The sequence below is a fragment of the Triticum aestivum genome, chromosome 5A (genome assembly GCF_018294505.1).
Source record: "Triticum aestivum cultivar Chinese Spring chromosome 5A, IWGSC CS RefSeq v2.1, whole genome shotgun sequence".
NCBI lineage: Eukaryota > Viridiplantae > Streptophyta > Magnoliopsida > Poales > Poaceae > Triticum > Triticum aestivum.
In genome coordinates, this window is record NC_057806.1 from 435149017 (window position 1) to 435162091 (window position 13075).

The following is a 13075-nucleotide window of genomic DNA, read 5'->3' on the forward strand; positions in this document are numbered from 1 at the left end:
ATGCCTCCCGGGTCTACTTTAATCATATTATAAAATTCAAAATACCTTTGCTGCAATTTTATTTCTTTTATTTTCTTTTGTAATTTATCTATCTACCACTACAAGATTTGATCCTTGCAAGTAACGAGTTCAAGGGGATTGACAACCCTCTTGCCTGCTTTGGGTGCAACTATTTGTGTTTGTGTGTGTTGGTGCTGTTCACGAGGCTTTGTGTGATTCTTCTACTGGTTCGCTTGGTTCTCACTGAGGGAAATACTTATCTCTACTGTACTGCATCTCCCCTCCTCTTCGGGGAAAATTCCAACGAAGCTCACATATAGCAGTAACACACACCCAGGCCAACACTTTGTGTCAGATCTATCTTGTGAAGGGAAGCCGATGATGATATGTTGCATAGTTTCATCTGCTTGGTTGCATAGGGCCGGCGTAGCAGTCGTTGTGTGGCAGGCCGTGCTAGGCAAACAAGTCTTACGACGGTCTAACAACGATCGAGGTCGGCAAGCCAGGTGAACATCATGACACGAAGGGGGCCCAACATCTCCACATAAGGTGCAAGTAGGGGGTTGCGGTAGACCCGGCGAACAGAGCCCGATAGCAAGATCTGGCGGAGTATTTAGCGTTGGCGGTCCATCACGAGGCTAGGTAGTCAGGAGAGCTGGAGAGGAAGTGGCATCTAGGGGGATAGGTAGTTAGGAACCATGAAAATCAGGTGAGGGAGAAGAGTTTTGTTGGCGAGAAACGATTCGTACACTGCAGCTTGTACTGGGTTCGTAGATTTAGAATTTATCGTTGTTTTTGGTTTTGGTTTTATCACTGTGGAATTGGCCGGACACTATTTCATCGCGCCTTGAGATGTCACCGCACTATTTTTTTAACATAGTACAATCAAAGTCCTTGACATACACATACACTCACCCATATGTACGCATGCATACACAACCTATTCTATAAGCACCTTCGAGAGACTGAGCCGACATAGCATCTTAAGATTGACGAAGTCATCACAGATGCCGGAAAAATACAAACACCAATGTCAAGTTTAGAATTTGAATCCCGATGAGTTTGGATATCACTGTCCTTTTAACTATCCAATCATAGGTTAGTTCGCGATGTCACCGCGCTGTTGGAACATAAAGAGCAAACTAGAAACAAGAACATAGTTCATGGGAGGAGAGGATTCCTGCTTCGACGGTAAATCATTCAATGGATCACGTCACAGGCTAGCCGTGTGATAATCCAACCCGATCGAATTAGGACCAAGCGCAACTTAATTATTATTACTTTTACACACACAAAGCACTAGAGCTATATATCGCTCAAGGGCGTCCTATGTCTCACTTATAGCATAGCGAGAAGAAGGGAACCCTTGCGTCAGTGCGAGATGGACCGACCCAGGTGCGCTGGAGGCCACGACCCTCGTATTGTTTCTATTTTTTGTTCATGTTTTCGTTTTTGTTTTTGATCCATTTTTTAAAGTTCCAAATACTCTAAACATACATATATTAAAAGAATCGTACACGCATCTGCCCCCACGTCGTCCCCCAGAGGTGACACGGGCGGATCCTCAATCTCGCCGCCACCGGTCCCTCCTCCTTCGCCCCTTCCCTTGCCGCCGTCGGTAGTCCCTGCCGGACGAAGCCTCGGCGTGGGTGGGCGGCGGTGGGGCCACACCACTTCTCCTTCCCCTCCCTCACTCCCCACGCTGCTCCTCCCGAACCCTAGCGCCTGAGATGCGCCGCCGCCGGTTGTCCCTACTCTTCGTTTCGGGAGGCCGCCGGCCTGGAGCTCGTTGTCCGCGGCGAGGTAGGCCCGCTTCTGGCCACGCCCGTGGTGCGGGGCTACCATCCCTCCAGCTCGTCCCTACGCACATACGGCTGGAGGTCGGGTCGTTGATCCAGAGGGGCTACGACTACGGGGGCTGGCCGGTACTCCCCGTCCAGGGAGGATGGGGCCTGGTTGCTGGCGGGATCTCATGTCTCCCAATACAATCGGCCAGGCGATGGCTCTCGTGGTCTTCGCGTGAAGTCCTCGTTCTACCTGTGATCAGTCCTCTTTGATCTAGCCATTGGTGAGTTTCAGACATCTCCTTGGAGGAAGACAAGGACTGGCGTATACGTTCTTTGGACACCATGATTAGATAAGGGTCAGTCGTGTACACTCGTAATAAAAACACAACCAGCTTCATAGGGATATCGCGAAGCTATGTTTTTGTTAACACCTTGGAACATATCTACTTCAAGATTTCCAAGGGATCAACACATGTAGAGAATGCCATGGTGTGATTGGAGGACCTGCAAGTGGTGGAAGCGGGGTCTTGGACGCGATGAAGACTTTGCTTCACAGACAGTTGTTTAGAATTGGCTTGCAGGATATGGACCGGGCATGAGTTCCTGTGAGCATGGTGGTAAGTGACTTGTAGTAGTAGCCTCTGCGAGTGGGGGCGGTAACATTGGATGACTTCTTTGTTGGTGGTGCTCTTTTGAGTACCGAGTCGTGATTTCCAGGGTGAAAACCCAAGGTCTGGCCTTTATTGATTGTGCCTCATAGTGGCCTTGTTGAAGGCATTGTTTTGGAAACACGGTCTTTCTCTAGGGTGAAAACCTATGATCTTTGATCGGGCAACGACAACGCTTGTGCATTGTTTCCTTTCTGGAGGCGTTGCTTTTGGAGAAACTTCTTTCTAATCCGGGTGTTGTCTTTGATGATGGTTAGAGTGCTCCTACAGTGAGTTACTGATCACCATGGTGGTTTTTTTCTCTTATTATTTTGTTTTTTTGTCTATGTTTATCCTGGATGTTCTTAGGCATTTTGTTGGTGCAGAGGCTGGGTGTAATTGATATCTACTTGATATTAATATATTCCCCTTTAAAAAATATTAAAATAATATTCTAAATAATTTTTTTAAATATAAATCATGCATTTGAAAATTTTGAAATGTATATAGAAAATTGACAGAAAATTGTACAGTGTGTGTGAAAAAGTTGATCATTCATTTAAACATATTAATCAAGCATTTAAAAAAATGTTAAACATGTGTTTCATAATAACAATCAAGCATTTGAAAAATATTACTCCCTCTGTTCCGAAATGTAAGTCGCTGGGGAATATGTTCCGACCAGGTGAAAATGGGCAAATGGACCTTTATGCCCATAGTTCAAACTTTGAATCAGCCCGTTTTCTTCCTCGGCGTCTTCCGCCCCCGCCCCCCGCCCTCCACTTCCGCCTCCACCCTTTCCCAGGCGCTCCTCCTCTCCCACGCCAAGGAGCCCCTCCTGGCCCGCGCGTGCCCAGGTGGTGCTCTGCTGCCGCCCGCTGGTGGTGGCGAGCTGGTGCTCTGCAGCCGCCCACTGGTGGAGGCGAGCTGCCGCCTGCACGTGCCCATGGGTTGTTCCTCCCCACGCACAGGTGTTGCTGCCGCTGAAGTCCTTGCCGCTGGACAGAAGCTGCTCCAGCCGGAGTTCTCAATTTTGCTCGCCTAGGTTCATCTCCTCGCCCAGTACTCGCTCTGCATCTGAGCAAACAATTTGATGATCATAAACATGCTGTAATCATTTGTCCTGAATAATTGCATGCAGTACAATCTTGGAGTAATAATGAAATTTAACACTGAAACTGAACAGTGATATTGAACAGTGAAAGATGAACACTGAGTAGAACATGTACTGTCAATACAGGTTTGGAACGGTACTGTCAATAGAAAAGATGAACAAGTACTGTCAATTTAGAACAGGTTTGGACTTAGTTTCATCAGTACTCCAAATCATTAGGAGTATGAATTAACGGGCAGAAATAATTGCTACTCTCATTTAAGGTAAAATTGAGTAGGAATAGGAGTAGGAATATCAGGAAGGAGTAGATCATGGCCTTTGAAAATTTTACCCCAGCCTTACTTTGAACTCACTCTCATTTCTGTACTTCATTATTCCCATAAGAGGGTTACTTTCACATGTAACTTGAGATGATCAAGTAAACTGTGCACATGTCTATTTTTATTTGAATCTTCAGAATATCCAAACTTTTAAACACTATGGTATGACTGAACAATCTAAATTTTTTGACATAATTTGATGTAAATATAATACTCCAGTCATTCTTAGTATGCAAATCTGCAGTTAGTGCTTCGAAAAAACACTATGGGAAATGACTTGAATGGAGAAATGTTGAGATACCAACCTACTAGCTGAAAGTGCGGCATGCCGGCATGAGAGTGACTGATACCCACACACATCTTTTTTCAATAGCCTTCTTTAAAACAATCTGATGGAAAAAAACATTCAAGGTCACAAGTCATATTACTGTAGCGCTCATATTACTGTAGAAGAGAGAAGAGAGAGAAGAGAGCAAGAACAGAGCAAGAATATGGAGGGCACAAGAGGAGTATACTATAGTAGCTCTCTTGTTGCAAGTCCTACACTAAACTACTAAAACTATTGCTTGCAAGTCCTAACATAACAGCAGCAATCATCATCAGTACTCCAAGTATCCAAGATGGAGTAATTAACAGAAAAAGTAAGATAACCTAACAGAGCAAGTTGGAGTAATCCAAGAAAATTAATTGAAAATTGCTGAGTAGTGTTGTGTGCAAGTGCAAGTACTCAAAATTTGTTTGAGTAGCAAATCCTGGAGCACCGGAGGACTCCAAGTTAAATGTACTCGAAGCAAATTAAGCAAATGTACTGTCATTAGTTTTCATTCCATTCTGAAAACTACTCCAGTTCACAAATTAAGCAAATCTTGGAGTATTGAAGTACTCCAAGTTAAATGTACTCCAAGTAAATTAAGCAAATGTACTCAAAGAAAATTAAGCAAATGAACTGGAGTAGAAATAAATTCTGAATATGTTCCGGTCACAAAAGAACTTGGCAAGTTGTTTTTATTCCATTCTGAATATGCTCCAGTCACAAAAGAACTTGGCAAGTTGTTTTTATTCCATTATGAATATGTTCCTGTCACAAAAGAGTTGGCAATTAGGCGCCCAATTAACTTGGTGATGCATGCTAAACTTAAGAACCATCATCAGTTGGTACACACACCAGTTCAAATTACACATGATTCAGTATGCTGCTACTCCAAATATTAGTTTGCAAATTAACAGTAACAGTACTTCAATGGAGTACAATTGCTACTCCAAATTAACAGTGGGTCCTTGCTAAGCATACTGTACTCAAATTAACAGTAGAACTCAAATTAGCAGCAGCATTCGTAGGTGACAACAGAACACAGCAACAACATTCGTACGAGTAGAAAATGAACACGTACTGGTTCAGATTGAAAGAGCAGCAGCTCGAAGCAGAGCTCGGCAGCGACAGAGAGCGTAGCTAGCGCCCATCTTGCTGCCGGTCTTCCAGGCCTGGGAGGACTTCTTGCTGCCGCCGATGCGGGGGATGCTGGCGAACTCGTTGTCGGTGAAGGCGGCGTCGTTGCTGGCGAACACTGTGCGAGCGCGGGGGCGAGCAGCGAGCGGGCCCCATGGGCGCAGCAGTCGAGGCAGAGGTGGACGCACGAGGCCCCGGCATCGTCGGCGTTCTGGATAAGCTCCCGCAGCGCGGTGCTGCCCTCCGGGTAGTTGGCCAGCACCTCGCGGATGCGCCGCGCCAGGTCCACCCACAGCCCGAAGTCCTCCAGCAGCATCCCGCCCGGATCCATGTCGCTTCGTCGCCGGCGTCGAAGCACGCGGATCCAGCGCCTCCGCCGGCCAGAAGCTCGTCGCCGGCGCCTAAAATATCAAGCTTTTGACCTACGGGTGGTCGATTTCAGGCGGTGGGAACAGAGGGAGTAATTGTGTATAGATTTTTTTGACCATGTATTTAGAAAATGTTAATCTTGCATTAAAAATGTTAATCAAGCATTTAAAAACGTTAAATGTGTGTAGAAAAAAGGTTGACGTGTCATACGAAAAATGTATACAAAAAATATACAATGTGTGTGAAAAACGTTGATAATGTATTTAAAGCATATTATCAAGCATTTAAAAATGTTAAACAAGTATTTAAAATCCTAATCAAGCATTTAAAAAAGTTAAATGTTTATAGAAAAATGTTGGCCATGTATTAAAAAAATGTCAATCTTGCATTTGGAAAATTGTTGATCAAGCATTTAAAAAATGTTAAATATGTATAGAAAAAATGTTGACCTTGTATAAAAAGATGTTAATCTTGTACTTGAAAAATGTTAACAAAGTATTTGAAAAAAATATTAAATGCGTATAGAAAAAGTGTTGACCATGTATTCAAAAAATGTTAATCTTATATTTCAAAAGAGTTAATCAAGTATTGAAAAATGATAAAAAAATGTGTATGAAAAATATTGATGATGTATTAAAAATGTTAAACTTGTATTTATAAATGTTAAACATGTATTAGAAAAATGTTCTTCACGTATATGAAACATACAGAATGAAAAAAATGAAACATTAGACATATGTTGAAGAAAAAAATGATAAAAACAGAGAAAGAAACATATAGAAAACAATAAACCCAAGAAAATAATAAAGGGAAACCGAAGCGTAGCGACGAAAGAAAGATAAGCCATTGAAGAAACAAAAACAGCATAAAAAACAAAAACTAAGGAAAACCAGTGCAATTAAGGAAAATGAAACAGTAAATAGGAAGAACCAAAGGCAACCGAGAATGAAACAATAAAAAACTGAAGAAAAAGGAAGAAAAATAACAAACCATGAAAAAATAGAAAAACCAATTAACAGAAAAAGAAAATAGAAAACCCATAAAAATTCAGGAAGAAACAAATAAAACCGTCAGAAAAAACATAAGAAAAAAAAACAAGTCAAATGAACCTACAGGAACAACGAGTCATTGATCTTTTTTTAAAAAAAAACTGGCTGGCCTGGTATATAGTGGGGAAGAGAATGCTTTAGCGAGACGGAAGATATACTTGCTATCGCTCACTGACTGCTGGAGTTCCTACTGGGCTGGTCCTTTAATGTACCATGTTTTTTTCTGCCCCCCTGTTTTGCATGTTTTCTTGGGTTCCTTTGTGTTTTTTCTTTTTTTTTCTTCCTTCGCTTTTCTTATATTTTGTTCGTATAGATAACTCTTTTTTGTTCTTTGATTTTTTCTTAGTTTTCTAATATTTTATTTGTTTCTTTCACCGTTTTCCTTAGCTTTTAAATTTTTTGTTTTTTAGTTTTCCATTACATGTGTCCCATACATATTGTGCATTTTTTTCGTATATAACAGGCACAATTTTTTATACAACATTCAAAGTTTTTCAAATACATGGCTTATTTTTTTAAGAAGAATATTGATTATTGGTTGTTTTTTCCATACACATTGTATTATTCATATGGATAAGGAACATTTTCTTATACATGTTTAGCATTTTTAAAATACATGATTATCATTTTTTTAATATTTTGATGTCGACTTGTTTCTTACATATTATAATTTTTTTTAATAAATCCCGCACATTTTTTATACACGTTTAACATTTTCAAAGACATGATTAACATTTTTTCAAATATATATTTGATGTCACGTTTTTCCTACACATAGTAAATTTTGGTTACATCTAATATTTTATACTCTTTTAACATTTTTAAGTACATGATTCATATTTTTTCAAACACATGTTTTACCTTATGTATACATATTGCACATTTTTTGTATACATTAGTATTATCTTTTTGATACATCAGGAACATGCTTTTGTTCGCGTTTAACATTTTTAAATACATGGTTAACATTTTTGAAATATATGTTTTGATGTCTACTTTTTTCACACATGTTGTATGTTTTTCGTATACATGAGCAACTTTTTTATACATGTTAAGATTGTTTTCTCACTGCTACAATAAAATTTTAAATACATAATGAACTCTTAAAAAATAGAAAATAAGAACTAAAAAAATCCAGGAGAAAAAACCGGTCAATAAACAAAAGACCCACAAGAATTAAAAATTGAACTAAAAAAAACAGAACCATGCGTATGTGTGTTTGACGCGCCAGGCGTATGTAGTCGCATGTGTGGCAGCCGAGGTGTTATAGGAATCGCACGAAGTGATACATAGGTAACACGGAATATCCTATTGGACGCACATTGCGTCAAGGTGTCCACCTTTCGCACAGACCTTTCGATCGAGCGATGACAAGAGCCAGCCCATTAGCGCGTTGCAGTATTTCCGGTTTTGAGAACCTTCTAGAGTTTCCTAGCCGTTTTTTTTCTTCAGATTTCTGTTTATTTTTCTTCTTTCTTCTTTCTTTTCTTTTCCTTTTGCTGTTTATTTTTTTCTTCTTTGTTTATTTTTTCCTTTTTTTTCTTGCAAGTTCATATTTTTCTTTTATTTTAATTCAAACCTTTTAAGATTTTCAAAAATGTTCTACTTTTAAAAATATGTTCACAAGTTGAATGTAGAGGAATTTTAAAAAATGTTCGTGTACTTCAAAATTTGTTCAGTTCACAAATTTAGAAAATGTTCTTATTTAAAAAAAATCCGGAATTGCAATAATTGTTCGCGGTTGCAAAATTTGGTCTGAAATTAAAAAAAATGTTCGTGTTTGATAAAATGTTCAGGAATTTTAAAAAAATGTTCGTGGTTTCAAATTTTTGTTAGATATTTCATGCCATTTTCAACTTTTTGTTCACAAATTCAAAAAATGTTCATGGTTTTATTTATTTTTTATTTTCATAAAAAGTTCCATTTTTCAAATATTTGTTAAAAAATGCAAAAAATGTTCGGGGTTTACAAATTTGTTCGGGATTTCATAATTTGTTGACAACTTCAAATAATGGTTCATGTTTTTCAAAAACATTTTCTGCAGTTTCAAATTTTTTGTGCATGTATGCGAAAAAATGTTCCTGTGTACAAAATATGTTCAGAAATGAAAAAAATGGTCGCACTTTTTCAAAATATACAATTTCAGAAAAAATGTGTAATTTTTTTAAGATGTTCACTACAATGTGTAGTTTGGTTCCATGCAGTAGACAAGTCCGGTTGTACGGTTGTACTATATTAAAGGTGCGCGTTTGCTTGCTACAAGGAATTCTAGTCAGGTGTAGTGGCTGGGACCCTGCACTTCGAAGCTGTAGGTTGCAGGTTCAAGTATCCGTTGTGCCTGACTCCCATTTTCCACCGGTACAGCGCGATGGGCCGGCCCAGTCAGGCTGCGCCCCAGAGCGTGGTGCCGACATTTTGATACAAAGTGCGTCCAATAAAACAATATTTTTCAAATGAAAAAAAATCAAAATTCTGACAATTTCTTTTAAAATTCACAAACAATTATCTTGTATTTTTAAAACTTTTAATGAAACGGAAACGTTCTTTGAAAAGAGAGGACATTTGTTTGTACTTTACCAACATTTTCTAAAAAGGTGAACATTTTTTGAGTAACATTTTTATGAACGGAAACATTTTTGAACATGTGTGCGGCAGGTCGACATTTTGACGTGTCATGCAGGGAATTCCCAATGCTACAACCCTTCAAATAGACAAATACACTTATACTCATATTCAAACCAGTGCGTTTGCAAAAAGCAGTAAAATGGAACAGAGAGTCTTACTCTCATTTCGCACTAATGTTCTTACAAAGAAACTGTTGGAAATATGCCCTAGAGGCAATAATAAAAGTGTTATTATTATATTTTTTTTGTTCATGATAATAGTCTTTTATTCATGCTATAACTGTATTATCCGGAAATCGTAATACACGTGTGAATACATAGACCACAATATGTCTCTAGTGAGCCTCTAGTTGACTAGCTCGTTGTGATCAATAGATAGTCATGGTTTCCTGGCTATGGACATTGGATGTCGTTGATAACGGGATCACATCATTAGGAGAATGATGTGATGGACAAGACCCAATCCTAAGCATAGCACAAAGGTCGGTTAGTTCGTTTGCTAGAGCTTTTCCAATGTCAAGTATCTCTTCCTTAGACCATGAGATCGTGTAACTCCCGGATACCGTAAGAGTGCTTTGGATGTACCAAACGTCACAACGTAACTGGGTGACTATAAAGGTGCATTACAGGTATCTCCGAAAGTGTCTGTTGGGTTGACACGGATCGAGACTGGGATTTGTCACTCCGTATGACGGAGAGGTATCTCTGGGCCCACTCGGTAATGCATCATCATAATGAGCTCAAGGTGACCAAGTGTCTGGTCACGGGATCATGCATTATGGTACGAGTAAAGTGACTTGCCGGTAACGAGACTGAACAAGGTATTGGGATACCGACGATCGGGTCTCGGGCAAGTAACGTACCGATTGACAAAGGGAATTGTATACGGGGTTTGATCGAATCCTCGACATCGTGGTTCATCCGATGACATCATCGAGGAGTATGTGGGAGCCAACATGGGTATCCAGATCCCGCTGTTGGTTATTGACCGGAGAGTCTCGGTCATGTCTGCATGTCTCCCGAACCCGTAGGGTCTACACACTTAAGGTTCGGTGACGCTAGGGTTATCAGGAAGACAAGTATGTGATTACCGAATGTTGTTCGGAGTCCCGGATGAGATCCCGGACGTCACGAGGAGTTCCGGAATAGTCCGGAGGTAAAGTTTTATATATGGGAAGCTGTTAAACGGACACCGGAAAGTTTCGGGGTCATACCGGTATTGTACCGGGACCACCGGAAGGGTTCCGGGGGTCCACCGGGTGGGGCCACCCCTCCCGGGGGGCCACTTGGGCTGCGTAGGGATAGCAGCCAGCCCCTAGTGGGCTTGGCGCGCCCCCCCTTGGGCCCATGCGCCTAGGGTTGGGGGGGAAACCCTAAAGGGGGCGCACCCCCCTTGCTTGGGGGGCAAGCCCCCCACCCTTTGGCCGCCGCCCCCCTCTAGGGTTTCCCCTAGAGGGCCGGCCCCCTTGCCCCTCTCCTCCTATGTATAGAGGGGTGAGGGGAGGGCTGCTGTACGACAAGCCAAGGCGCAGCCCCTCCCCTCCCCAACACCTCTCCTCTTCCGTACGTGCTTGGCGAAGCTCTGTCGGAGTACTGCTGCACCAACTGCACCACGCCGTCGTGCTGCCCTTGGAGCTGCCTTCCTCAACCTCTCCTTCCTCCTTGCTGGATCAAGACGGAGGAGACGTCGCCCGTACCGTACGTGTGTTGAACGCGGAGGTGCTGTCCGTTCAGCACTTGGTCATCGCTGATCCGAATCACGACGAGTACGACTCCATCATCACCATCCCCTTGAACGCTTCCGCACTCGATCTACAAGTGGTATGTAGATGCTAACTCTTCCCTTTGACTCGTTGCTTAGATGAACTCATAGATGGATCTTGGTGAAACCGTAGGAAAAATTTTAATTTTCTGCAATGTTACCCAACAGAAACAAGCATTCAATTATGTGATATTAGATGATGAAGACCATGTTTTGCTCCTACTACCTTTCTGTTCTTCCCTTATCCTTGTATTCATTGTTTTATCTTCTCTCTACGTCTCATCCTCCTACCTTTTAAAATTTGGAATGTCATCCACAATGACCCTCACATGACAATTTTAGTTGCCCCCTCCTCAACTTCTCGCTCTTGTTTTTCTCCCTAGAGCTGCATAGTAGTCGTAGTGAACAAACGCTTCAGTGATCTACTGTCAGGACCCCGACTCAATGCCACATCGATCTAGCATGTAACACCTCATATCACTTTGCGGCCTCACGCACGGTATTCCCACGGGTGTCGCCTTACCTTTGCCCGGGACCGTTTGCGCCTTTTGGCACACGTATATGATAGTGTCGCTAGCATCCATATGATAAGGAGCCCGGGCTGACATGGCTAGTCGTAAACCCAAAGTGGCACAGACTTACAGGGACAGGCATCCATGACCCAGCATCGAACGTGTCGGTCATCAGCGAGTGAATCCAGGCTGTAGCACTGGGCTAGCAGGACTCCGGTGAACCGGGCTGTAGCGGGCTAACAGGACTCCGGTATTCATCGCGTGACATTTCCCCGAAGGGACAGACACAGGAACGAAGAAGGACACATGCCGGCCAGCCTAAGTGTTCCGGAGCAGTAGCAAGCTACCATGGCTCGGTGGAAACACTAGGAGACATTTCCCCGTAAGAGAGGCTACTAAAGATAAACAACTAGATGGTCAGATCCCACACATACCAAGCATTTCAATAACATACACACAATATGCTCGATATGTGCAAATACAACATGGCATCACAACATGACTCTACGACTCAAGTATTATTCATTAGGCTCCGAGGAGCGAGATATTACAAACATGGGTCTCATGACCCAACAATCAGAGCATACAAGTCAAAGCACAAGTGGAAGCTATCATGTCTGAGTACAGACATCTACAAATGAAAAAGGCTGAAAGCCTGACTATCTACCAGATCCTGCCGAGGGCACAAGATCGTAGCTGAGGTAACAAGCTAAACGTCGAAGTCCAAGCGGAACTACTAGTGAGACTGAAGTCTCTCTGCAAAACATAAAATAGGCAAACGTGAGTACAAATGTACCCAGCAAGACTTACATCAGAACTATCTACATATGCATCATTATCAACAAAGGGGTGGTGGAGTTTAACTGCAGCAAGCCAGCTTTGACTCGGTGGCTATCCTAAACTACGACTGCAAGTAACTCTTTTGAGGTGGCGCACACGAGTCCACATATTCACCAACCAATACACCACTATGGATCCGCTCCCGTCTCCCTACGAGAACGCCATCCATAGCACTCACGCTTATCTTGCGTATTTTAGAGTATCCACTTTCACTTGTCTATGAACTGTACAAGGGGTCCAAGTTTCCATATCCGAGGAATCCGGCTATTCGAATAGATGATGTTAACCCCGCAGGGGTGTACTTCTTCACACACGCTCTCGCCACTTACCGCCCTGTACACGTCATGTACCTCGGCAACCTTCAAGCGGAAGCCGGGCGAGGGAGTCGGCCACGACCTGACTAACCGAACAAGTCTCTTGTGACGCCCGGGGAATTAAGCTACAGTGATCCTCTGCTAGTGATGCCACGTCACCTCAATTATAGTTGCTAATCTTGAGTTAGTTCAAAACCGGTCCAAAATTCAAAATTCAGATTAATGATAACGATATAAGTTTTCAAACATTAAAATTAAAATGTTCTAGAGGTGGCAAATAATGCTTAGGT

The 13075-nt window shown here is 42.0% G+C and overlaps 1 pseudogene; it reads right to left on the minus strand.

The window, feature by feature from the left end:
* Window positions 1-3213: 3213 nt before the first annotated feature.
* LOC123103798 (sacsin-like) lies at window positions 3214-5767 on the minus strand (annotated as a pseudogene).
* Window positions 5768-13075: the final 7308 nt, after the last annotated feature.